This window comes from Xyrauchen texanus, chromosome 31, assembly GCF_025860055.1.
Source record: "Xyrauchen texanus isolate HMW12.3.18 chromosome 31, RBS_HiC_50CHRs, whole genome shotgun sequence".
Classification (NCBI taxonomy): Eukaryota; Metazoa; Chordata; class Actinopteri; order Cypriniformes; family Catostomidae; genus Xyrauchen; species Xyrauchen texanus.
This window is the reverse complement of record NC_068306.1, coordinates 22,168,831-22,195,376: the sequence shown is the minus strand read 5'-3', so window position 1 is coordinate 22,195,376 and position 26,546 is coordinate 22,168,831. Positions and strand designations below refer to the sequence as shown.

The 26,546-nt window shown below is 38.5% G+C and overlaps 1 protein-coding gene across 1 annotated transcript in view; it reads right to left on the bottom strand.

The window, feature by feature from the left end:
• The window catches only part of LOC127624709 (neurexin-1-like), a 526,269-nt gene that overhangs the window by 192,536 nt on the left and 307,187 nt on the right, over positions 1-26,546 (bottom strand). The window lies entirely within an intron of this gene.

Genomic DNA, 26,546 nt, shown 5'->3' with positions numbered 1-26,546 from the left:
GCTCTGTCAGCCAAGTTGAGCCAGCAGCAGAGTCCAGTGATGTATAAATCAGGTGTAGCTGGGGGCCAGCATAGGGCCAGCAGAAGTCCAGCGCAGTCCGACTGAGGAGGAGGAGATTGGACAACCTGTCTGCACTGCCGCCCTTCGGTCATCAACCAGCCCACTGATATTGCGTCGAGGTGACAAACAGAACCCTGTCCGCCACACGGCCAAAAAGCCCCAATCATCTTCGTAATGGCCTTGCCCACAGTGGCCTACACACTTGCTCGCTAAACTAATCAAGACATAACACTGCAGTGCAGCTAGTGCTGGAGGAGAAAAATGACGCCTGTCTTTTCTTTAACATGACTGGGTTTCTCCAGCAACGTTTCACCGTTGACCTGTGGAAGACATTCTATCCATCTCATATTGGGGACAGTACTATGAGCGAGCGCTACGTGCTGGGGTGGACCTATTCATAATCTGTCTGAGCAGATCACTGCTAATGCAAGGAGTACCGAAAGAGGGATGAGGAGGGCTGGTGTCACAGAGGGTTCATTCATCAGGCACCTGCAGTGGGCCTGATACTTATACTAAAATACTATTCCTCCCAGGCCATGACTGTGGGAGTGTGCATGATGGATGCACTAGGTATACTGTTCCCACTCCTAAGTAAACACACACATCCCACAGCAAACAGAATGTAAGCTATGTCCGAGAATACACTTTAAATGAGTCTTTGTATATGAATGCACTTTAAAAGGGTTAGTTCATGCAAAAATACAAATTCTGTCAACATTTACTCACCTTCAAGTTGTTCCATAAACACATAGATTGCCATAGCTGCCATTTACTTTCATTGGGTTAAAAAAAGTATTCAGTTAAAGTGGATGGTGAGGCTAACATTCTGTATAAAATCACATTTTGGGTTCTATGGAAGAAAGAAAGTCATATGGGTTTGGAACAACTTGAAGATGAGTAAATAGCCACTTTTCCACCATCGGGCTGAACAGTTCTCATCGCAAAACCTTACCTTTCCGTGCCTTTCTGGGACAGCTGGCACGGTTATGGTTTCATATTCCACTTTCGTATGTAACAGATCCATATTTTGGGGAAAACATTGAAGTGCAGCGCGCTATGGAGGATGAATGCATATTCCAGTTTTTAGGATGGCCCCGGCTTTACTCTGCTAACAAACAGGAAAGACACAGACCATGTCGCAAAAAGGAAAGTAAAGAGAAAAAGGCTAGAGGTTCACCATAATTTGTATTTACCTCAGAACACGAACATACAGAAAAGTAAAAGTTCACAGACTAGCTAAAAAGTATATTTATTGACAAAATATCATATAAGTATTATATGAAAATAGTATATGAGAATATATTGATGTATTTTGAGTTTAAATGAGCTAGTTGGCTACTTCCCTGACAAAAAAGGCATGTCGAAAAATAAATGCAGTCTACAATACTAGTTCAACCATAATAATAAAATCATGAAGCTATACTAAATGAGTTGCCAAGTACTAAATAATTGTACCAGCATGGATGAGCATGGCTGAGTGTGGTTAGCTAACCGTGCCGAGAATTCCGTGCTGAGAACGGTTTATAATCGTGAACCATACTCCAGTGGAAATGCTACTGTAACCATTCCATACCCTGCTCAGAACCGTTCGGCCGGATGGTGGAAAAGTGGCTAATGATGACAGAATACATTTTTTGGGGTGAACTGTCCCCTTTAAGGCTGCTTTCACACTTGTTTCAATTGCTTGGTCCGAACCAGAGTTCGATTCAACCCACTTCCCCTACCTCTGCTGGTTTATTTTCACATTGGACTTTTGGGTACAAACAGCGGTAGGCTATGTTTGCATAATCAATTTGAAGTGAGTACTATGGCAGATGTTAATCACCAACAAAGTAATGATCCAGAAGGAGATTTGCAATGTTATTGCAGAATTTTGGTTTTTGAAGTTACCATTACAAATTTGCACATGCAATACAGCCTTTGCTGCACATGCTTTGCATGAGATGCGAAGAATGCGAGCTGCTCAACAGAGGCAATTTATTCAGAGACAGGCAGTGATGAGAGATGCATTATAATAGAATAAGTGTGACAGGGAGCATGCAAAGATGCAAATTATACATCTTCAATTGCAGTTCACTTCCACTTTTTTAGAACAGATTGCTTTCAATACCAACTTTGAATGCTACATGACCTGTAGCCCTGACCACCTTTTGAAGCAGTTTGCTGGTGCATATCTGAGGCTAATAAAAAAACAGCTATCACACCAACAAAGCAAACCGAACTCTTACATCAAACGAACTTGGTCCATACCAAAAGCTGTGTAAACACCCTAATATTATTGTAAAAAATATTCACATCGCCATTGGCACAGTAAAAAAAGTGTTATTTACATAAAAAGACAACAGTACACATTGGGTTAACATGTAGGTAGCTGAACACAGAGCAGCTCCCACAATTCCCAGGTGGTTCCCACCCCCACCTCTCACTGCATTGTGCTGTACATCTGCAGCATCAGCATTCTTTGCATCTCTCATTTCCTCCCATCATCCTGCCAGACTTAAACCTCATACCTGTTTGGCCGATCACTTCCCAGCCTCTATCAATCATGCCACTCTCTCTGAAGGAGACCACTCAACCTGTCTCTCTGTTAGAATCTATTGGCAAAGCTGTCAAGAACAATGAGGGTCACTGGCCTGTGACCATGTTACCGTGAGCGGTAGGCTTGAAGGGAAGCGAATTGCAACTCGCATAGGCTATTGTTTGAGGTTACAGTCATGCATACTATTATTTGCGCACAAATAATCTCCATACTGCTGATGGAGGGTTTGAAATGCATGAGTAGGTGGAGGTCAGGGCTTTGGGCCGCTGTTGTAAACAGCCTTGGCTAGACTTGTTGCTAGCAGGCACAGTGAGTCATGTCACCTGGCGGTGCACACAAACACATTAGCTTTCCAATTAGAGGCAACCAGGTTCTCTGCAGCCCCCTCCTCATGCTGGGCCCTGAGTTAGGCCAATCTGGCCCAAGATTTCTGACGTGATAGGAATTGAAGAGGACAGCAGGATGGGAACGAGTGATTCAGAGGCCAAACAGAGGACGAGTGGAGTGAAGATTCCTTTATAAATGGGGGGAGAGCAGTGTGAGACCCACTGGGCAGGTGTCCTCATTGCTACTCATTTTGAGTAGGGCAGAGTTGATGGTTGGTCCTCTGAAACACTCCATCAAAAAGCCATCAGAGACACAGATGTATCTCAAGCTGGGATATTTTTAGGAGGCCATAGAGAAAGAGCATCTTCTAGATCTATGTTGCATGCATCAGACTAAAACCTTGTATCCCAATCCATGATGTTTGCCTGCTCTTCCATTTACAATCTCAATTACAATGCAGTTACAGAACATATTTCATACTTAGAGTTTAGAATATATTGTCTTCTATAATACAGGGTTGCTGCAGAGTTTTAAAAATGTAATTTACAACTTTTTAAGACCTTTTTCAAACAAATAAAATTAATACTGTATCCCCATCCTAAAACAAACTCACACAATCTCAAAATAACTCAGGTATCACAGACTGTTACTTAAATAATCAGGGGCACAAATTCAACATGGCCTTAAGATTGCTTATGTAAAACAGGGTAGGATATATACAAGTAAAAAAATACTCAAAGAAATGTTTTCCACATATATATCACATTTAAATTGGTTTATGTACCATTATATAAATAAATAAAAATTAGAGGTCGACAAATACTGGATTTTGCTGATACAACATTGTGTTGAAAGAAATTAATCTGCCAATAGTTTTTAAAATTGGTAGCCTATGTTAAATGTTCTTAGTATTTCTTCTTGAGATCGGGAGGGTCAGACAGAGGTTACAAGAGTCCAAATTGAATTAAATTCCAAATGCAGTTTATGATGCAATTAAAATACCAATACCTAGTGGGAAAAAAAGATTTGATTCATAGCGCGAAACTTTAAAGGCTGAAATACTCTGGGGACTCTTATTTTGAAATGTTTGCGCTTCTCTACTTCCAGTTGCTTCCAGCTGCTCATTCAAACAGATAAGGAGAATAAAACGTGCACTCCTACATAGATCTACAGCATATTACAATATAAACAATTAAAAGTAAACATTGTAATATTTCATCAACATTATATCATCATCATCATCGGTTGATCATTAGCGATCGCTTGTGATACATTTCCGATATGGCTTAATGATTGCGAACTGCTCTGCAAAAACAGGAAACACTCAAAAGCCCACGCGTGTTTGGAGAAAATGTGGCGGTAGCGGCTATTCATGGATTCATGTCTACATATATTGTGGAACAGTTGGTAAATGTGATATACTCGCCTTTTGAGGCAGATTTCTAAGTATGCTTTCATGTCCAAAGAATATATAAATACCACAAAAATACCAGGAAGCTTCCCCCCCCCACTGCTCTCCAGAGGCATTACATTAGTCTTGGAAATCCTGTAGCTAGAGGGCTAGCAGCCTTCACTTGGGTTTTGAATCAACACCTCGTCACAGTCTATTAAGAGTCTGATTGCCAGTTAATTATGCTCCCAAATTAAATCGGACCACATTGAAAATAAATTAAATAATCATGCTTTAACAGTTGCTCATCCAATGGGATGCCTGTACACACACATTAGGCTGATGCAAAAGACACTTCCATAAAGATAGAATGCAAAATCCCAAGGGCACAGGTTGATCTCAAGGCAACACAGTGCACTGACACAGTAGATGACATCAAATACACTAATGAATGAATTTTAAATTAAAAGCAGCAAGGAGAAAGCAGAGTCTGAAGAATATCTTTAAATGTCTTTACTCTGTCAACATTTACTCCCCCTCATGTTGTTCTAAACACTTTTGACCTTATTTTCTGCCATGGAACACAAAAGCAATTTTAGGGAATAAAGGGCAGCTCAAACCAAATGCATTTTTGTGTTTGTCTGCACTCTTTTTTTCCCATTGTTTTCTGTCTAGTGATGCGCTAGACAAACATCCAGCTGTTTTTCTAAAGTCTTGTGCAGGAGCATGTTTTAGATACTGTCAGGACACATAAACGTCAAGACACTGCATTCTTTTATTTGCATTTTTGTCAGAGAACAACGCGTTTAGTCTGATTGGCCCCTAACACCCTTATTTACCATTGACTTTCATTGTATGAAAAAAAGATGCAATGAAAATTCTGCCTAACATCTTTTATGTTCCACAAACAAAATGAGGATGAGTACATGATTTTTGGAATGCACTATGCCTTTTAAGGTGCAGACACACGAATCCACAGGGGATCGTGAATTTCGTAAAATAGACATTTGGTGAAGAAGAACTTCCCCTCCCAGATTTTTGCGTAGTTTAAGTTTGGTGAATTCACCATGTTGACAATAGGAAGTTGCTTGGTTTCGCAGTGACCTCTGTGTGGGCGGTACTTCATACACATCTACTCCGAATATCCACAATGTACAAGGATTTTAATGGCGGCAATTTTATTTTTCTTCTGGTTTACACATGCTTAACATCCGCCCACACCTTCTTCACCCATGTGATTTTGCCGTGCAAAGGTAAATGCCTTAAGAGAATTTGACATATATTACAGCCTATTATTCTCCATTTAAAACATAATAATTATGACTTATTTAAATGTTGATCAAAAACTATAACTACAGACCTGAACTGAGGTAAAGAGAACTGGATTATAAATGGGATTGCAGCACACTCCTTTCCTCCTGCTGAAACCTGAGGTCAGATGACAGACTTGATGGAATGCTTTTATGCATAATTCATCTGCTGCAGTCATTTGTATGAGACAAAGAATGCTATGAATATACCATTACCTTGATTATAACTTCATCAGCAATGAAATATACAGCACAGAGCATCAGTGTTATTCACCGTGGCCTCCACACTGGAATCATTTTTATTATTCATTGGATTGAGTAAGTGCGCTGCCAGGGTGATCCATAAAAGCTATCGTGTAAGGAAGTTTTTCCTGTTTTTGCTGAGTAAGTGGCCAAGAGGCCTGTTTACGCATAATGACCTGTGTATGTGTCTACAGGAGAGGCAGACAGGTTTATGCTGAACCCAGAGAAAGGCCAGCCATGGCTGCAGTACAAGGAGAGAAATTCAGCTAACATGATAGCTCGGGTCATATGAGGAATCTGCACATCACCCAGAGATTGTGAGGTGCTCTGTTAGCGCTATTTAAAAGCACTAACACATACAATTTTTTATCATTAGTGGTAATGTAAATTGAATAGCCATGGCGATCGGAAAGAATTACATTTATCTGCTTGCGTTGCAGACTCCAGAGCGTAAGTCAATCCATCAGTGCAGTTGAGTGGACTGAGATGGACTATAGCTGCTCCTGTTTTCACAATGATTTTCAGTAGTGAGACTAGATTTGACAGAGATTATAATCATGTGAGGTGTGAGTTTTCAGTTTAAAACAGTGGTTTAGGTTTCCTTAGGGGAAAATTTCAAACAATAAAACACAGTTAAATATATATTTGTTGTTAATTAGGATAGCTAATACCAAAACAAATACTATCTTTAATTATACAGCAGTTAGTTCCAGTTCTCAAATCTGATTGGACATGCAGCATTCCAAGAACGATAATAAACAGTCCAACGGCACTGGGATGCTTCACTATTTGCATAACTCCGCTTCTATGTGTTTATAGCTTTTCAAATAGTGGTGGGGATTTTGATTCAGAATATTAAAATAATAATATAAAATATTACATAATATAAAAAAATTATATAAATGTAAACACGGGCTCACTGTCTTTTCTTTATTTAATTATTGTATATTTGTATTGAATTCAGGGTTTCTTGTGGTAAGAAAAAAAGCAAAGATAAATTTTTTATCTTTGCAAAAACATTAGCAGTGGGGTTCAGCAATTCGTTTGCCTAGACTCAGAAAATTCCAGTGAAAATTTTATGCATCAACCAAAAAAGAAAGAATGTGTTGACAGCTTTTATATTATTTATTTACTGCCTGTTTGCTCTTAATTTGGTGTTTTTGTGCGTGAGATGAGTAAAAGACCACAGGAATACATTACAGAGTCTTTATGTTTATGAACATTTAGAGTAAAAGCACATACATTATAAGTAGACCATGTTTATGTTTGCAGTACAAAGGGTTCATTATCTGCAACTATTTAGTTTTAAGTACATAATATCAGCTGCACGTCCAATGCCATTAGTGCATCTGTGGAAATATGGCAAAAAGCTCTTACCTCATTAGTCAGTCTATTTTCATAATCGGACAGCTCTCCGTAAAAAAGAACTTTGGATTGTCAGTGGACGATTTGTTGGGCCCAATGTGAATAGCGGCATAGGAATGCATTGTTCCCATTCAAAAGCTCGTTCTGAACGAATAATCGCACCGGAAAAAAAAGGATTTGGTGTGAACAGGCCTTAAGATGCAGATTTTTGCACTGAAAAATCACGCACAAAAATTGTATTTCCCATCGAAACAATGGAAGTGAACGAGAACGATTTATTCACTTAAAAAAAAAATCAAAAACATCGACACATTTACAATCAAAACACCAATAATTCAAAACAGGGTATTGAGTGCAGAGCAGAGAATGGAGTTGTGCTTAAAGGGATAGTTCACCCAAAAATGAATATTATCTCATCATTTACTCACCCTGATGCCATCCTAGATTTGTAAGGCTTTATTTCTTCTGCAGAACATAAATTAAGATTTTTAGAAGAATATCTCAGCTCTCTAGGTCCATACTAAGAAAGTTATACACATCTGGGATGGCATGAGTGTGAGTAAATGATGAGAGAATTAAAATTTTTGGGTGAACTATCCCTTTAATGCTTTGACTTCTTTTGGAAGTACTTTTGCATGTGGGGAAACAAATGCACAAAGTAGCTGGCCTATTTTTTATTTTTTTTATTTTTATTTTTGTATGAAACTTTTGTATAAAAGCAATTTCACACTTGCAATCTTGCTGTTGTTCCGTGTATCAGCATGTTTAGAACAGCCGTGCAGATAAATGGAACAACGCCTCTATTTCTCATGTGATTTTGTTATTTATCAACTAATACCTTTTTAATAGTGTTCCTCTTTAATGGTGTTCCGTTTGCTGCTGGTGTAGAAAGCCATGAGTCCAAACAAACCTTATGGTATTTTGGCACAAAAAGATTTTTCACATGGTAATATGCCTATTACTACTATCATATTTAGCCTACAATATTTTAATATTACTACTATAATATTAATGTTTCATGTGTTAGACTGATACATGACACTTTATGTATTTATATTTTTTTTTTCAATTTTTGTAATCAACCAAGGTCATGTTAGTAATAATTGCACCTTCACAGTTCATCTTCGCAGTTCATCTAAAATGTTTTATTTTAAGGACATTTTAGATTTATTGCAATAACCACCACTGGTAATGTATCACTACTTGAAGCAAAATCAAGCAAGAACCACTGATTTTGAACCAAAAAAATAAAATGATAATAATAATTAAAAACAAAACAATCCATTTCAATGCCTATAAACCACACCACTGACTTTTTCTCCAGCAGACCACATACCAAGATAGGCATAAGGTTATTTACTGTACATTACACCTTTAAATTGCTCTGTCACCACACATTCAGCTACATCAGGTAACAGACTAATATACACATGGGTGGTCCGGCTTCACAAACACTGTATTTACTTCTGCTGCTCTCCATCTCATATTCTCCAGCTGTGCAGGTAATAAATTAACAGCTTAGAACAGGACCATTTTCTGTTCACCAGAATCAAACGCTGGGCTGAAATTATGTCTCCCCTCAGCTGCTGCAGCCTGTGGCTTATTATGCTGTTATGAGTCCATTCAAAGCAAAACTCTGCAGTTAAAGTGATTTAGTGGGATGGCTTGGCAAAGGTGAAAGGAAACAATACAGTACTGTGAACCAGTAACACCACTATAGATGACTCCACTTGGCCTGATGCTGCTCCCATTCCATAACTTGGCTCCACTAGCTTGAGCTCTACAGGCTATTAGATAGAGCACATTTCACCACTCACCTCCACACAACATTTATAATGAGAGCACTGCTGTAATGGAGATGGAGGAGATGGAGTCTTTATAAATAGGCTCATGCACAGACATGCAAAAATCCTTATGCATGTGTATAAATTACAACAGAAGAGTTTCCAATAACCCAAACCTCACCACCAAGCTTTCCAACTGCTGGCACACATTTACAATAGGGGTGTGTGGCTACCCTGCTGCAAAGACAAGCTTAGACCAGCAATGAATTTCCAGGCTGGTTCAAGTAGGCTTATGCAAGTTGGCTTGGTGCTGGTCTTGCTGTTTGTGCTATGCAAATAAATAGCTAAATTAATAAATAAATGCAATTTGCAAATAAAATAGCAAATAAAACTGGTCTTTTGTATTAATTTTTTTTTGTGTAAAATTTTTGTTTTTGTCAAATAATGAATTAAAAAATTGTGGTTCTGTTTGTCATTTCAAGGTATGAAACTGCATGACATTTGTAAAATAGTTTTCTGCGCTTTGTCTGCACTACTTCATTTGTTTATTTTAATATATTTTATACATAGTAATATTTTAAACACAATATTTACCATAATATGTATATTTCTCCTTATTTAACTATGAGGGGGAATATAAAAACTGAGCAATGTTGTAAATGCAAAAAAAAAAAAAATCAGAAATTACCTTGCATTCAATAATCGCAATAGAAATGTAAGGTCAAGTTGATCTACATTATGGGATACAGTATCCCACGAAGTGTGTTTTGCTGCTTACTGCTCATTTTGGAAACTAGTAGCACACTGTGCACAGGATTCATACTCTATCAAACGTTCGGAAATAGTAAGAGTAGTTTGTTGTATGCTCTTCTGAAGTTAGCCCATGCCCCATTTTGTTTGCACTCCAATAATTTATACCTGCTTTCATGGTCACTCTTCTCCATTTAATTAGATTTTTGTTACCTAAATGCCACCCTTGGTGTTTTGCTCAATGCATTCTTCTGCTACGACTTACAGTTGCCATTGTAAAAGAAGTGAAAGGCTGTAGCCTTGAGCTCTATAATGTAGCAATTCAATTTTCCTGAGTTTGAACGTCATATTCATACAAAATAGAAAAACATTGCTGAGAAGAAAAAACAACTTAAGGCCATATATGGTGTGCAGATTTGAGATCTAAGTGTTCTAATGGGTTCTAACAGTTTTATAGTTATTACATGGATGCAATGTGAAGAAATATCTTAGTCTATTTATTGTTGTGCCCGTGACGAGCTACCCTCCCTCAATGTCTTTAAATATGCAAGCCGTGCTGATAAACGATAGTGACATCACAGAAAATAATTCAACAAGGCATAAGATAATGATCGACAATGAGCCAGGTCTTATTTATAACTCTACTATACAGTACACTATACATCTCAGCCATAGTGACCAATTTAAATTCTAAACATCTTAGTGTATTACAGAGTCTTACTCTGTCTTGAAACATCTTACTCTTGTCTTGAAACTCGCTAACATATCAAAATGACTAATTTAAATAAACATATTGAATTAGTCTGTGAATATTTGGTAGGGATTCACATAGGTATTATAGGGGAGTCGTGTGTTCGTCTGACGTACGAAAGTTTCAGTTCAAATGGTGTAGACAGTCTCGTGCTTTAGAGGCCACCCCCTGTACTCTTATCTACCGCAATACCGTCATCATCTCCAAAACCAAAACTTAGCTGAATGAGGTAAACGATGTTTCTGATGTTGTTTTGTGAGGAAAACCCAAGAAAATGGAGATAATAATGTGTTAGAGATACAATCAATCCGTGATTAAAGAGGTGACTATAATTAACTGGATGGGGTGGGGTTTTTGGGGGTCAGTGAGCTGTAACTCATATCGAGTGTTACCTTTCGTTCAGACCAGAGGCGGCAAGAGTGTCAAAATTTGCTCTGGCTGCCCTGCCAACAACGCTATCGAAGATTCGTGGACGCTCTGACGTATTTGAAATACGCGGCAACGTTTGTTGAGAATGCTTGGTTTTGTGAACTTTATTCAAAGGGGCTTTATTTTGACGACGTATTGACGACAAGTAGCGTATATCCTCATGAAATATTTTTAAATATTTTTATATAATATTATATAAACTATAATATCCACTTCATCAACTCACCTGGCACACCAACAATTTCAAACACCTTTGTCCATGCATTGTTTTTTTATTTTATTTATATCCCTGTAAGCAAACAGGGACAGATCAAATAATACGGGAAAACAGCAATAATAAGTTTCTCCTCCATTTTGATTTCAGAACTAATGTTTGGTGGGAACCAAAGTTTACACTGTTGTGTTCTCTAGACTTCGCTAGAGCGGAGCACTTCTATATCCGAACCGTGTCAAAGCTCATTACCATAATGTTGGCTGCACTTGAACTTTCCTCTGACGCCCACACCGCCCAAGACTCGCCGCGCCACTTCTCGCCGCTGAGAGAAACTGGCTGTCATAGAAAATGACTTTGCATTATCACAACACATTAAAAGGGGTATAGCTGTTTTTTATGCATCTTGGACAACCACCAACTTGGACAACCAACCAATCCTCTTGTGGTTTTCAGGGCAGTGTGGAAATAAAGTTTCTGTATTGTATACTATACTTGTTGACATCCATTACATGTAGTTGAACTTGACCTCCTCCAAGTATTTCTTTGAAAAGTGGAAAATGCTGCGTGAATCAAAGCCTCACACAGCTTCATTTTGAACACCTAATATTTCTGCATGAAAATCTGCTTTCCACTTTGTTCTCAGTGAAATATTTGGAATATGATATTTATTCATTTCTGTATACAAATAGAACTGAAAGTGGGTGTGGCTTCAAACAGAAGCTGGTCAAAACTAAACAAAATGCCATTTTTTATTTAAATATAGCAGCAAAGCACACATGCCTTAAAAATATCCACATATTACATATAAAAATGCCACTATAGCAACATGACTAGTTTATCTTGAATAAATTTCACAAAAATGTGCAACAGTGTCATTGAATATACTTATTTGGTTAAATGCCAAAGACATGCAAGACTGACCACTAGTCTGAGAAAGAGTTCACTGTTTTAGAATATGGATACTTAAAGTAATGCTCCAGGTTCAATACAAGTTAAGTTGAAATAATCACTGTTTCAAAAGAATAGCCACAAGATGAAAACAATATGCATGCTAACATGATTTTAGTTCTTACTAACCTTTTATGTGTAATTTTTTTTCCCAATATAATAACTATGCTGCCATACAAACACAGTAAACCCTAAAACCTAAAATTACCATAAATATGACATTTAGCAAATGCCATGATATTTATCCAACTTTACAGCTCCAATAATAGGTTTTAACAGAAGAATTAAAGCAAGCGCTTTTATAAAATTATAAGCTTCAAATTTCTCCAAACATTGGCCCCATTCACTTCCACATAAGTGCCTCACAGTAACCTTGATTTTTGCTTTTTGTAAAGAAATAGGGGGACAAGTCGAAATAATTTTAGAGGTAATCAAAATTATGCCACAAAGCTGATGAATGAGCTTAACTTTTGTTGAACCTGGAGTATCCCTTTACTTTCTAAAGGATACAGATTCTTAGTTTTTACTCTTGATATCACTTTTTTACATTTGAAATTTTTAAGCACTTTTCTGAATAAGGAATTCAGCTTCGTGCACACCCCTAGTGTACAGTTTATCAATGATGATACTGATATGTCATTTCTGTGTTTAGTGCTCAAGGTGCTGTAATTTTCTTCCTCGCTTGCATTTGCGGTTTGTTAAGCACACATTATTGCGGTTGCAGGGGGACTGGAGGACAGCAGGGTGCATATGCGTTTGCTTATTTTTGGCCGTGCTGAGGAACATATGCCCTGAGCCACCCCACTGTCTTCTGCTTGTCTTCACCATGCCTGACCACACATTCTGTATGCGTCTCCCCACCAAAGATTTCATGGCCAATTGAACTCTCGCAGAACACATAACACTGCCCCAGCATGCACCACACACACATACACAATACAAACACACACACATGCCAAGCGTTCTGACTGCTGGCAAATTCTCACTCATATGAGGGGGTGGTGATCGTGCACCTACTTGGGGTGTGCAGAATATGTCATCAACACCAAGCCCACATGATAATGAGAAAAGAACCCAGTGTGGGTTTTAGACTCATTGGTCCGGTCATGTGTTTAATATGGAAATGCAAAACTACATATATTCAAAATCAACTTGTAGGTGGGTTTCTTGAATGAGTAGTCATCCAATAAGGAATTTCTTGAGGAAACCCCATATAATTGGGTTGATTTCGGGTTCACCTGATCCGATCTAACACGTTTGAAGAGGGTGTTACCAATGATGAAGAAGCTACTTTGAAACGGTAGCTTCCCAAGCTACCAGCAACTCATAACTTACAGTAGTTAAACTACAGTCAAGCTACTCTTTTAAAAAGGTAGTTCGCTACACAACAAGTTGCTAATTAAAAAGTAGAATGAGTAGTTCAAATTACATTTAAAGTAGAGAATGTTTTTAAATATAGCAATTAAATTAGGGTGACAGTAAAAAAATAAGGTGACAAAGTTAAACTGAACATATAAATGTATAGTATACACTAGTATAAAAACAACATATTTGATATAACTGAGAGTAAATATAGTGATAAGCAGCAGCAATTAACTACACAGTTCTCTATAAAAATGAAGGCATGTTTCTTTAAGGCAGTGCAGGGTCTCAAGTCAGTTAGTCGATCATTTACAGTATAACCTACTACTCACTAAAAAGAATTGGAGTGAACAGTTTATTGGAACTGTCAAAAAACTGTTAGTGGTCTGTTCTAATTGAAAAATGTAGCTCTTTACTGTAAAAGTTAGAACTATTCTGAAAAAAAGCTGAGTTACTTTAATGTTACAGAAAACTTTACATTTATAGTTTATTAAGTCCTGTTACTAAATTAGTAACTCCCAACACTGGTGTTTACATAAAATGTGTTCTTGCGTTCATAAACAGCAAGACAGTGTGTTACAGAATATAATAAGTGGTTTCAAGACTAGTTTTTAACATGGGACGTTCACAAGAAGGGACATAATGGCCAAAAACATGCGCTAATACTGTTTTTGATATGCCAGTGCTTCCAAGAGGGTTAGCAAGATAATTAAGTGTTAAGAAAAACGACCTCACTAATCGACTAATTGGTTATTGGACGACTAGCCGACCAGGCCATTGTGACTCATCATTGGTATGTAATAGTCCAAGTTTTCTAAGAACAATTTGTTTTGCTGTTGCATTGTTGTAGCAAGCTGTGTTGTAGCAACCCTCATCTGTAAGATGCTTTGAATAAGCATCTAAATGAATAAATGAAAGTGTTCTGTCTTGTTGATTTATGCAAAACATTTTCACCATACTGAACATGAGTTGTTCAATACATATTGCAATCAAAGCAGCCCAAAACAATTAAATGAACTGAAAAAACGATTTGTGACCACTCCAGTCCATCTACAACGTACTGTAGCTTTTTTATATGTAAATCTGTGCAGTCTTGAGTAAAACAGTGTCACTCTCTTCTGTGCACTTTTTAAAATGCATTTAGGCAAATTTCTGTGTTGTTTCTACAATGTAGTGAAGCAGAGGGCATGCTTAGCGCTGCAAGGCTTCTTAACTAAGAGTATATTCCACACAGTGCTGCAGTTTACAACAGCCTCCACGCTTGCACCATTAGCTGGCTACCATGCTCATTAGCTTGACAAAATAAGGGGCCTTGACATTGTCCAGCCCACACAGTAATGTCTACGCCTCGTAAACGCACACACAAACAAACACTACCACACACACCACCACCGTCGTCGTTTAATCTGGCCATCTTATTTCTGAGGGCAGTGGTCTGAGATTATAATGTTGGTACTGTATGAGAACATTAAGTCTGTGAGTCAGAGAGACAACAGATAAGGAAGCAGAGGGACTGCATTCATCTCTCATTCCCCTGATAGGACTCTCATCGCTGGGTGACTTTTCCGTGGCAGGTCTGGCACAGTCGTTTAAGCTCCTCTCCAATTAGCAGCATGCAAAGGGCACGGGAGCAAGCGCTTTTTGATGTACTGTATGGGGGGCACTGAGACGCTTTGATAAATGTTTGAGGTAGATGAGAATTACTGCTTTTTAACGATCCTTTTTAGAGAGTACTTTTAATAATACATAATTAAATAAAAAAACTTAATCTGAACCCACTCAAAACCCTTGACTAAAGACAGCGAGGGCATAAACGTCCTTGTCTGGGAAGTTCTATAAATGTCTGGGTTGCAGATAACTGAAGTGCAATTGCAAAATTAGCAATTCAAATATGGAAAGCTGAGCCACCCTGGTTCTCACGTGGGTCAGTGTTTAGCACCCTCTTGCCTAAGCTCTGTGAGGTGATAAGAGAGGAGAGCACAGAGAAAGACAGGCCGATTACAAGGCTGTAACATGCCAATAACAACCTGACAATGGTGCAAAAACAAGCCTCTCAAAAAGCAAGAGAAATAGAAGATGAGACAGAAAAGAAGCACCATGGCTGTTGCTCAATTGTAATAAAAAAAATATAGTTGACGAAAAAAATGACGAGACAAAAAATCATTCTCCAAGATATTAACAATGCAATAGCAATGCTTCAGATGAAAATGCAAGAACATGTAGAAAGAAATTATTCAAATAATTTAATCTGAGGGATGAAATCAGAATGTTCTGGTGCCCTGAAATCAACCCCATTCTGCCAATTCTGACAAACACCATCTCCCATCAGACATTTATGCAAAAATTAAAATGTGTTTACCTATGGTACTACTGATAGCGGTTTGCAAAAGCAACCACAAAGACACGAGTTCTGGTCCCTTGGGCATCAGTAAAATAATGCATTCACATAATCAATGATGAGCATGATTCAGAGGTTATATTTTAAATCTTTTACATGTTTATTCAACTGACAGTCAGGTTTAGGGTTTGGGGTTGGTTTTGGGCATATGGTCAATAAAATGTGCATTCCTGTTGACAGAATTACATCACTTAAAACTAAAAATGTCATTTGTTTTACAACTCGCTTTTGGCGCCACTCTGTGGACATAAACCGGAGCTCACACATTGCTATTACAACATGCTAAATGCAAAAAACAAACAAATAAAAAAAAAAACTCTTAAACAGTGTCTAAAACACAGATACACATTTACAAAAAAAAAAAAAAAAAAAAAAAAAAGTTGCTTATATTTTATACAATACAATATACCCATAAAATATAATTTTAGGAGCACAGGTTTTTCACAACTAGGACCGTGCTCACATTGTATTTTGTTTATGTTGATAAATCATTTATAAGGTTTTTACGTGTTTAAATGAATAAATGTTGGAAGTTTGTATAACGCTTGGTCTGTTACAGTTTACACATTTTCATAATTTTGCACATCATCATCAACTAAAATGTTTTTGTCAATGAAAATTAAAAATCAAATGGATTAAAATGAATGAATATGAAAATTTTCATACAAAATCATGTATAACCCTGTATAAAAATGATCACTGGGAGAGTGTGAGCGAGATAGAAAGAGAAAGAAAAATATTAAGACATAGAGGCAGCACAGCAAGAACTCTCTCCATCTTGAGACGGATGAAAGAAGTGTGACTGTCCCTACAGCTCTCCAATAAAGCAGCTCCCCTAAACCCAGCTCAGTGTGTGTATACAAGTGGGGGACCAGCTGATGAAATCGACCATAAACAAGCCCAAACAGCAGGCCTCTGCAAACCAGCAGTATGAGGTAGGGACAAACATACTGAAAGAGCTATCTCCTGCTGCACACACATGAAACACACTCTATATTCTCTGCCACACCATTCTGCAGCAGATCTCTGGGCAGCATGCTGTTGTGCTCAACAATTCCATAATAACAAATGCATTTATGTTAAATAGTTTGTTTCATTCTGCCCCTCTCATGACTGAAATATGGACCCTGCCATCCTCATGCTTTGACTTAGTTGTCAATTTGAAAACATTTTATCATGGTATTTTGCTAGTCACTTTTGACAATTTTGACAACACTGAGATGCTCCATCTTCGATTACAGTGGTCTCAACGGTTTAATTGTAGGGCAGAGTTTTGGAAAGAGGAGGCATATCTAACTCATTGGCTTAGGCCACATCCATGATAAAACAAAAAACTTTGGCAAGTTTACCTCTCATCTATACTAGAACAGCACTTTCTTCAACTGAAAACTTGACATTTCAAAATGTGTTCAATTGCCTTCTACTAATTGGGAAATTGAAAACGGATTTGTGTAAATGCGGCCATGCCTGGCGGAAGTTCCAGAACTGCTAAGATCACTTGCAGCACATTCAATACAGTGTATTTAATATGTGCAGTCACATGCATGTTATTTTACAATCCAATTCATGAGCTTTGGGGGGGTGGTGGCTCAGTGGTTGAGGCTCAGTGTTACTGACCAGAAGGTCAGGGGTTCAAGCCTCTGCACCACCAAGATGCCACTGTTGGGCCCTTGAGCAAGGCACTTAACTCCAGGTAGCTCCAGGTTGCTCTGGGGGGATTGTCCCTGTAATAAGTGCACTGTAAGTCGCTTTGGATAAAAGCGTCTGCCAAATGCTTTAATGTAAATGTAAATGAGCTTTAAAAAAAACGAAATTAAAAATGTTTTTACTGTTTTTTGAGTCTTTAGTTTTTAACTTTAAGGGTTACATAATGTGAAGCAGTTTTTGTGCTGAATGCCAGACTTATCATTCATTAGATATTTTATTTTGGTTGGTGTGTACGTTATAAGTATAAAAACAAATTAATCAAATTAAATGAAGTACCCTTTATTTGCAATGTTTGTAATTCTCTGGATTAGCATAAAATAGGCATTACCACATGTTTATGTAATAAAAAACATTATGAGTCAAATTTTCTGCAAAAATAACTAGATTTTGAAAAAATCGTGATATAAAATTACTCATGCTGTAATATAAGATTTTGTTAATGCCGCCCACCCTTACATTGACTGCCTTGAGTTAGAGTTGGAGGATGCAAATCAGCATTGTCTGACTCCATTTGAATGATGGTATTAGTATTTTTGGTTTTCAGAGGCCAAAAGCATTAAAGCGGTTCTTCCGTTGCTCCGTTCCTGAGAGTTTTGAGTCAGTAGTGACTTTCTGACCATCACGTAGGATAAGGCCAGGTTTATCTCTCACTTTCTCTGTTTGCATAGGCCCTCTACTTCCCTGCTCTTATTTCTAGTTTGGTTTGTAATAATGATCACAAACCAATTACAGCATCGAGCATAAACACAGCCGAACAAAGCCGGCCATCAATCACCACATACAGGGTGCAAACAATTCTACCTTTTTTAGCTACAGCATGAGCGTGTGTGTGTGTTTTTGTGTGTGAGAATTTGAGTTCCTTTGTGATGATGGTGAGTCAGGCCTAGACACCCATTGTTTTAAAAGATGATGTCTACGTTGTTTTCCACTTGGCTTAACACGTGAGAGGGTTATTAATTGAAAACAAGAGTGGAGCTGACTTCTGGGAAAGATGCACTCAGCTTTTTAGAGGCCTACATGAAAGCTAGTGGAGTAAGATAAATCTAATTCCCGCAAACTACTGATTCAAACCGGTGCTGACAAGCTGGCATTGCTGGATACAAGCATAATATTCTATCACGGATGCAATTATGTTTATTCACGTCCATTTATGCGTTCTTTCTTTACTAGAGTTGATTTATCACTTCTGTTGACCTTCTAAGCAGTGAATCGGGTGGCACTAATGCAGTAAACAGCTATGGAATACAGAGTCCTATTGAGAAAGGCAACATTGGTTGGTAGGTTACAGCAGCGGATCTCAGTCTAACATTTATCTGGACAATGTGGCTGTGGCAGAGTGGAGGGCGGGGCCGGGTCGTGATCCTACACACCCGGTCCCGTATTAGGCTAATCAAGCCTCTGAGGTATAAAGGTCGACTGCAGAGGATCGTGCGGGAGAGAGAGATCGTTAAGGGACATGTCCGTCATGTGTGTTTATGTTGTCTTTTTAGTTTATCATTAAACCATTATTTATATCGTCAAGCCGGATGCCCGTTGCGGAGTCCTCGACACTGCCGTCCACCCAGGGGAGCGCTGCTGCCATCCACCGGGGGAGGGAGTAGACCGACCGCCCGGACGCGGTGGACGGCCGCCGTCCGAGAGGCAAGTGGGGACTGGACTCCCCGACCTCCTGGAGCGATGGAGCCGCTGCCAGGGGCGGAGGAGAGCCCTGCCATCCCCTGAAACGTGGAGGGGTCAGAGCAAGACCGCCGTCCACGAGGGGAGGAGGGAAGTGTTCCCCGACTGCCTGGAGCGGTAGGGCCGCTGCCAGGGGCGGAGGAGTGTCCCCACGAGTCGCCGAGAACGCGGAGGGGTGTTCTGACCGCCGGAGGTCGTGAGTCTGACTCCGGTCCGCCCGGGGAGAAGCGGCTGTTGTCCACCTGAGAGGGTGGAGGAGTGCTCGAGTACCATGCGACGGTGTATCGGAGAACCGACGAGTAAGAGTTTTTTTTCCTCATCTCTCTCTCCTCTCTCTCTCTCTCACTGCCGCTCTGCGTTGGCCTTTTCCCTCTCTTAAATTTTACAGTGTTTTTTGGGGGGTACTACACTGTTACAGGAAGTACCCCCCAGTTTAATTATTTCTGTTTCCCTCCACTTGTCCCCTCCCTCGTCCAGGTAGACGGGGATGACCTGCCGGCAGACGGGGCTTAGGGCACACCCTCCTCCAGGGAAAGAGGGGGGGGAGTGTACGTCATGCTGGGGGCTCCCCAGCCTGAGAGAACGATGGAGGAATGTGGCAGGGCGGAGGGAGGGGCCGGGTCGTGATCCTACACACCCAGTTCCATATTAGGCTAATCAAGCCTCTGAGGTATAAAGGTCGACTGCAGAGGATCGTGCGGGAGAGAGATCATTAACGGACATGTCCGTCATGTGTGTGTTTATGTTGTCTTTTAAGTTTATCATTAAACCATTATTTATATCGTCAAGCCGGTTCTCGCCGCCTCCTTTCCATTGATCCCTTTACAGTGGCATGTAATGTACTAATGGAACTCTGATTGGTTGGCTGTGCACAATCTAAGGCAAGGGCCAAGGGCACATAGTTTTATATAGTAGTCATATGTGCTTCTCAAAAGTCTTCTTTTGTCATAGTGAGCTTCAATAAAAAAAGATCAGAATTGCTGGTGGCAGTAAACAGAGTAGCAAATATTGTTTTTAATCTTCATCGCAATGGATTCCAAACAAATACGCTGTCTACCATGATATTATGTGAGAAAATTATTCCATAAAATACTATGTGACACAAAGCATGGCATGCAAGTACATTTTAAAGATGGTATGATTTGAAAAATATGACGTTCGACTCTTTAAAATTCTCATTATTATTCTCATTATTTTTGATTAATGATTCTTGTGTTAAGTTCTGTAGCTTGAAAAGTGGTGGGACTGAAGGAGTCTTTGATCATTTAGTCTGTAAAGCCAGTGTCAGTATATCTTGTCTGAGGGTGACTGAGAGCAGAACAGACTGACCTGTAGATTAAAGTTGACCGATCTTTAAATTATGCAGATGTCAGTTCTGTTCCCAGAAATTGATCAGAGGGGTGTTACCGGCCCTGACCCAGTACAATCCCCCATGCTATTCATTGAGAGCTTAAGATTTTATCATACCTGGGAGAAGGAGATCTGTGAAAGAGTTAAATTGTAAATAAAATTTAGAAAAAAAATTCATAATAATAACTATTATTATTCCTAAAATACACGACTCATTTATACATTTTCATTGAATTGCTTTATCTGGGCCCTGTTGATGTTTCTGGAATATAAATCTAATTTGATCAACATAATTGATTAATGTATTCATAGAAAGAACCGTAATCATCTGAGTCAAATATTTACAATAGTTGGTATGTTTTGGTAGTTGACAAGAAATACTTTTGGGAACTTGACATGTCCTGCAGTGTGACATGCCTCTCTTTATATATATATATATATATATATATATATATATATATATATATATATATATATATATATCGAAAAGTAAACAGCATACCTGTTTGATAATTATGTTCTAATTAATATATTAAGTTAGTAAGTTACCAACAGTATTCAAGAATTGAAAGCAAACAACTGGAAAAACAGCACAGACGGACCAAAAAAAAAAACACATTTATGTCCCTGTTTGACTCTCATCTGTCAATGGCAGCCAACATTATTCTGGACATACAGTAGCTGCTGTCCCTGTCATCTACCAGCATACTCTGTCTCACTCTCTCACTCTCTATTTCACTCAAATCCCTGGAGGTACTATCAACTAGCATTTCTCTCCCTGACCAATGGACCTATGGGCAGTAAATAGCCACTGAAGGCCTGTCTTGTGTTTTCACAAGGAGAGAGTTAGCCATGAGCATCGGATCAGGTGTGAGTGGCGCCCACGAATCCAGTGTGATGCAGTGCAGTCATATGAATATTTCAAGCTCTGCTCTTGCAGAACAAATGATCTCTTAACACAAACACATAGCTCAGTGTGAGAGGCAGAGACACAACTGGCACGGCAAGTGTGTGGGTGTCAGTATGATCACCTCATGTTTGTGCATCTTCATTGTTCATGCATGCTTGGAATACGGTGCAAGAATTCCTTTTGTGTGATAACGCCATGTTAATAGTGCGCACTCATGCGCATCCGCAAATCACTGCAATGTTAAACAGACTTGAAAATAATTGCCATGTTAAGGCTTGCATTTTTTGGCAGGAAAGTCCTGTATTCTCTAGAGGATGGGAGTGAGAAAGGGAGATGATGGACAAATGGAAACATACTGTACATACACTGTATTCTAAAACATAGTGAGCTGCCTCATAGGTGAGGCAAAATAGGCACAAACCCGGTGCAAAGAATGTAAGGTACCTGAAAGGTAGGAAACTTGATTAAGATCCCTCAGCCAAATTCTAAAGCTTGTCACACACCGGACGAAAAGTGCCATGTCAAACGTGCATCACAGATAGGACAAGGCACAGGTGTATTGCACATACTGTAGAATGCATGTTGGTGCAGTGCATAGCAGAGTGCATCTAATTCAGTACAGACAAAAGTTACACAGCGTGTATTTGCAAGAATGAAAAAAGTGTCCCTTAATAAATAACTGTCAGATTTAAAGGAATGTTCAATACAATTTAAAGGAATAGTTCACCCAAAAATGAAAATTTGCTGAGACTTTTCTCACCCCCATGCCATCCAAAATGTATCTGAGTTTCTTTCTTCATCAAAACAGAATTTAAGATTTTAACGATTTAATTTCAGGCCTCCTCCTTTAAATGATGCAAGTGAATGTACTCCATTTTTTTGATGGTCCAAAATGCATATTTAGCATCAAAATAATCCACATGACTCAAGTAGAAAAAAAAGTTCTTCTGAACCCAAACAAATTATTATTTTTAGAAAGAAAACAATGCTTATATACTTATATACTTAAAATGTTTGCTTCCGTACATCAATGTGACGTGCACTCATGAGAGGGATGATGTAAGCTCGTTGGTAAGGTCACGCATGGAGGAGGAGGCAGGAAGCGCGTCATTGTTTACAAGAGAAGAAGCGCTGTAAAAAAGTGGAATTGTTTTTGCAGTAGATTTGTATTTGTATAAGTATATTGTTCACAATGGTCATTTGGTGTGTGTATCCTGGATGCTTCAACCTTCAGAAACCCCAAAGAAAATGCACGCCGTGAAAAATATTAACTTTTCATTGATTGCCTATACATGATCATGAGCGAGTGAAGCTATGGCTTATCATGCTGAACCTGGATATCAGTACACCCCTACATTCTCTCCAATATTGGAAGGTGTGCAGTGAACATTTTACCCCTGAGGATTTCAGACCATCGAAAAAAATAAAGGATCGATATCTGAATTCATTGGCTGTGCCCGTGCTGTTTTTCCAGCGAACACAGGTATATGTGAAAACATTGTCATGGTCACGCCTCCCTCGGTCTCTGCACCTCATCACTCGATTTCTAATTCAATTCACTCATCACTGCCTGCATAAATAACTCAAGTTCACGCCACTTCACTGTCAAGTCTCACACAAAGTACTCTAGTTTGACCGTGCTGCTGTCACACAGTGTTTATTTACCTGTCTGTATTTGCTCTTGATCTTTGTCGATATCTGTTTGTGCTTACCCTGCTGTTTCGCCTGTTAACTCTTCTTCAGTATGTGAAAATTGTCACTCACTGTGTAAATCCTGTGAATCTCAGTAAACGCTCTCACACTTGGTTTCACTAAATACAACTTATGTGACTTGAGTTCCTGACAGTTATATAGCCTATATATTTCTGCTAAAGAAAAAGCACAGATAACGTTCAGATAACGCAATGGCATTGCTCTGAAATAAAGGATGATTATTTATGTTATAATAATGTTTTTTATTATTATTTGGAAATTATTTTATTTTTATTTTTATTTTATATTGTTTTGAAATTGTTTCTAAAAACCTTAAATTCTGTTTTGATGAAGAAAGAAACTCAGATACATGTTGGACGGCCTGAGGTTGAGTAAATTATCATAACATTTACATTTTGGGGGAGAAGTATTCCTTTAAACTCAATCAACAGTATTTGTGGGATAATGTTAATAATGATGTGAATGGGGCCAATTTTTGAATATTTAAATACTCATTTTTTCAAACATATAGCCACAAGACATAAACAATATGTATGTTAACATGATTTTAATGGGATAAAATCACTTACTAATATTTGCTGTGTAATATATATATATTGGATATAGAAAATGAAGCCTACTTTTAGGACAGTTATTTCCATTATTTTCAGGACACTTTAGCACATTTTACCCCCAAATTCTCAGTAGCATTGGCAGCTGAAGGTTAATTTATTTTTTTAATACTGTGTGATGGATGGGTAAGACTATCTGCTACATTATAGCAAGTTATCTACCATTTTTTATTACATATACATTATCATATCATAATATAATTATTATATATATATATGTATTTATTTATAATTAAATATGAATTTTCTTTGACAGGTTTAGTGAGAATCAGCTATTCTAAATAGAAATACATTTTGTTTAGTAGATTTGTTTGACTTTGATTTATTTCAAATTGCCAGCACTAACCCTTCACTCTCTGTTTTCGACATGTCCGTAGGAAGAATTCCACAAACTGCAGCGACTGCATTTAGATGGTGTGTAGCTTCCTGTTCACAAGGAAAGTCTGAGAGGGTCTGCATTTGGACATTCTGGTTAGTCTGCAAGCCATTGGTGACTATTCAGTGTATGGATTTGTGAAGAACACACTGCTGGCTGCAAATTGTTGTACTTTTTTCTGTTGTAGAGATGGATAGAGACTATGGCTCCCTACTCAGCACCCTCAAGAGGAGGAGGAGGCAGCTGACTGCTGATGAGCTTAGGTTCATAGCAGAGGAGGACAAGGCTCCTGAGGGCATGAGTACACAGGAGGAAGATCTGCTGGACCAGGAAATACTGCAGGAACACCCGGATCATGAGGAGATGGAGGATGAGATGGAACCTGATCCCCAGCCAAGACCATCAACTGGGTGCATGAATGTGTATGTATTGTTTGTTTCTATTTCTCATATGACTGATACTCACAGTAACGCTAACATTGTTACTCTTATTATTTTGGGTATGGCTAGCCATTCTCGCACAGGTCCCAAGTCAGTTAGTAAGCATAAAAGATTCCCTGATTCTGTTTCTTATCCCTCGTACTCTGACATCAATTCACAGGCACCAAAACATCTCCCATTTAAGCCTAGCAATCCATTCTGTATTGACTTAGGTAGCGTGTGTCAGGCTGTGCGGTCAACCTCCAATATGATGTTGCGAGAAATTTACTTTTTCATGCTGTTTTTTACGAGGGCTGTAGTTGCTGAGACATGCAGCTTTACAAACCGTCACAAACCCAAATTTCTTGGGTTGCTCTTTTACATGGGGTTTTCAATTCTTCCTGATTTCCATCGTCATTTGGGAACCAAGTCACTTCAGGTCAGACCAAATGATAAAATCATACGACGGCCTACAAAAAACTCAGAAGTGGCAGAAGACTCTTTTTTTCCACTTCATAGACATTGCCGTCATCAATAGTGTCATACTGTTTAAGGGATGGCAACACATTCATGCAGCACCAGAGGATGAGCGTAAACCGTTGAACTTAACCTGGATAGATTTCAGAGAAAACCTGGCACGTCAGCTGGGAGGTATAGATATTCACGCATGTTTCCCTTTGCAAACACTAAAGCCTGTAGTCCCTCCAATAAATTGTGTTTATTGACCACATAAAATGTAAATTTCAGTGTTTGTGTCCTTCAATTTCAGATGCAATCTCAATGTATTATTACAGGTGCTCAAAAGGAGTATTTGAGGAGTGGTCATGTGAAATGTATCTTAACATTCTAAATGTTTGTTTTATTCCGTTTTCCCACTAATCACTAGAATGGTCATAATTTTTAAACAATAGATTATATTTCTAATCTGTCAGCTACTCTACATTGCCCATAAAAGTATGTATATTTAAAACCCTCTAGCTTGTAATTAAAATGGTTGAAAATGCAGTTGTCTGATGAAGTATTGTGGCCGGAGAAGATTTTTGTAAAAATTACTGTGTGAAATATTATTGCTGATTAGCCTTAAATAATCATACATATATCATTTTAAAGCCCTAGTTCTTCTCTTCAAAATTGTATATATAATTCAGGTGTGTGACGTAATATGAATATGAATATAATATGAATTTGGATATGAACACCATATTCTGGCAAAGAACGTAATTTTCGTAATTTTGGGCTGAGGCTGGAAAGAGCTACCCCAAAATCTTAGTTAGGTGTCGTTGCTGAACAAATGTACAGAATCAATTTATGGCAAAATATTCATATGTATATAAGTAGTTTGAAGGTGAAGGGAGACCGACTCAATTACATCTTTCACAGTATGTCATGGCAGAGGGTGGTTGCTCCAGAGCTAGTTTGTTGTGGTTTGTTTGTAACGATTCTCTGATTGGTGGATTGTTTCTCTTCAGGATCACGGGTAGTGAAGTTCTTCACAAAGAATTCCACTATTTAACATAAAAGTTGAAATAATGTGGACTGATGACTTCAAAAGAAGCGTATACCATCGATTAAAAACCTCTAAGCTCACGGAACGTATATCTTTAAAGGTTTTGAAGTTATCATTAAAAATGAATTCCCCTATGGAAAAAATTATGGGATTTTTACTTCCGGAACTAGGCTCTATACAAAGAGGCAGCTCACAATGGAACAGAGCCATAAGTTGTCTAAGACAGAGCATTAGCAGTGAGAGAAAGAGATTGTGAAAGGGAGCAAGAGAAATGGTAAAGACTTTGGTAGCCAAACAGAATGCGAGAGAGAGGAAGCGTGAGAGAGAGACAAATGCGTTGCTCCCAGCCCTTATTCGGCTGTTGGAACTGGGTGTAAAATGAGTCATTACACAGTAGAGAGACACA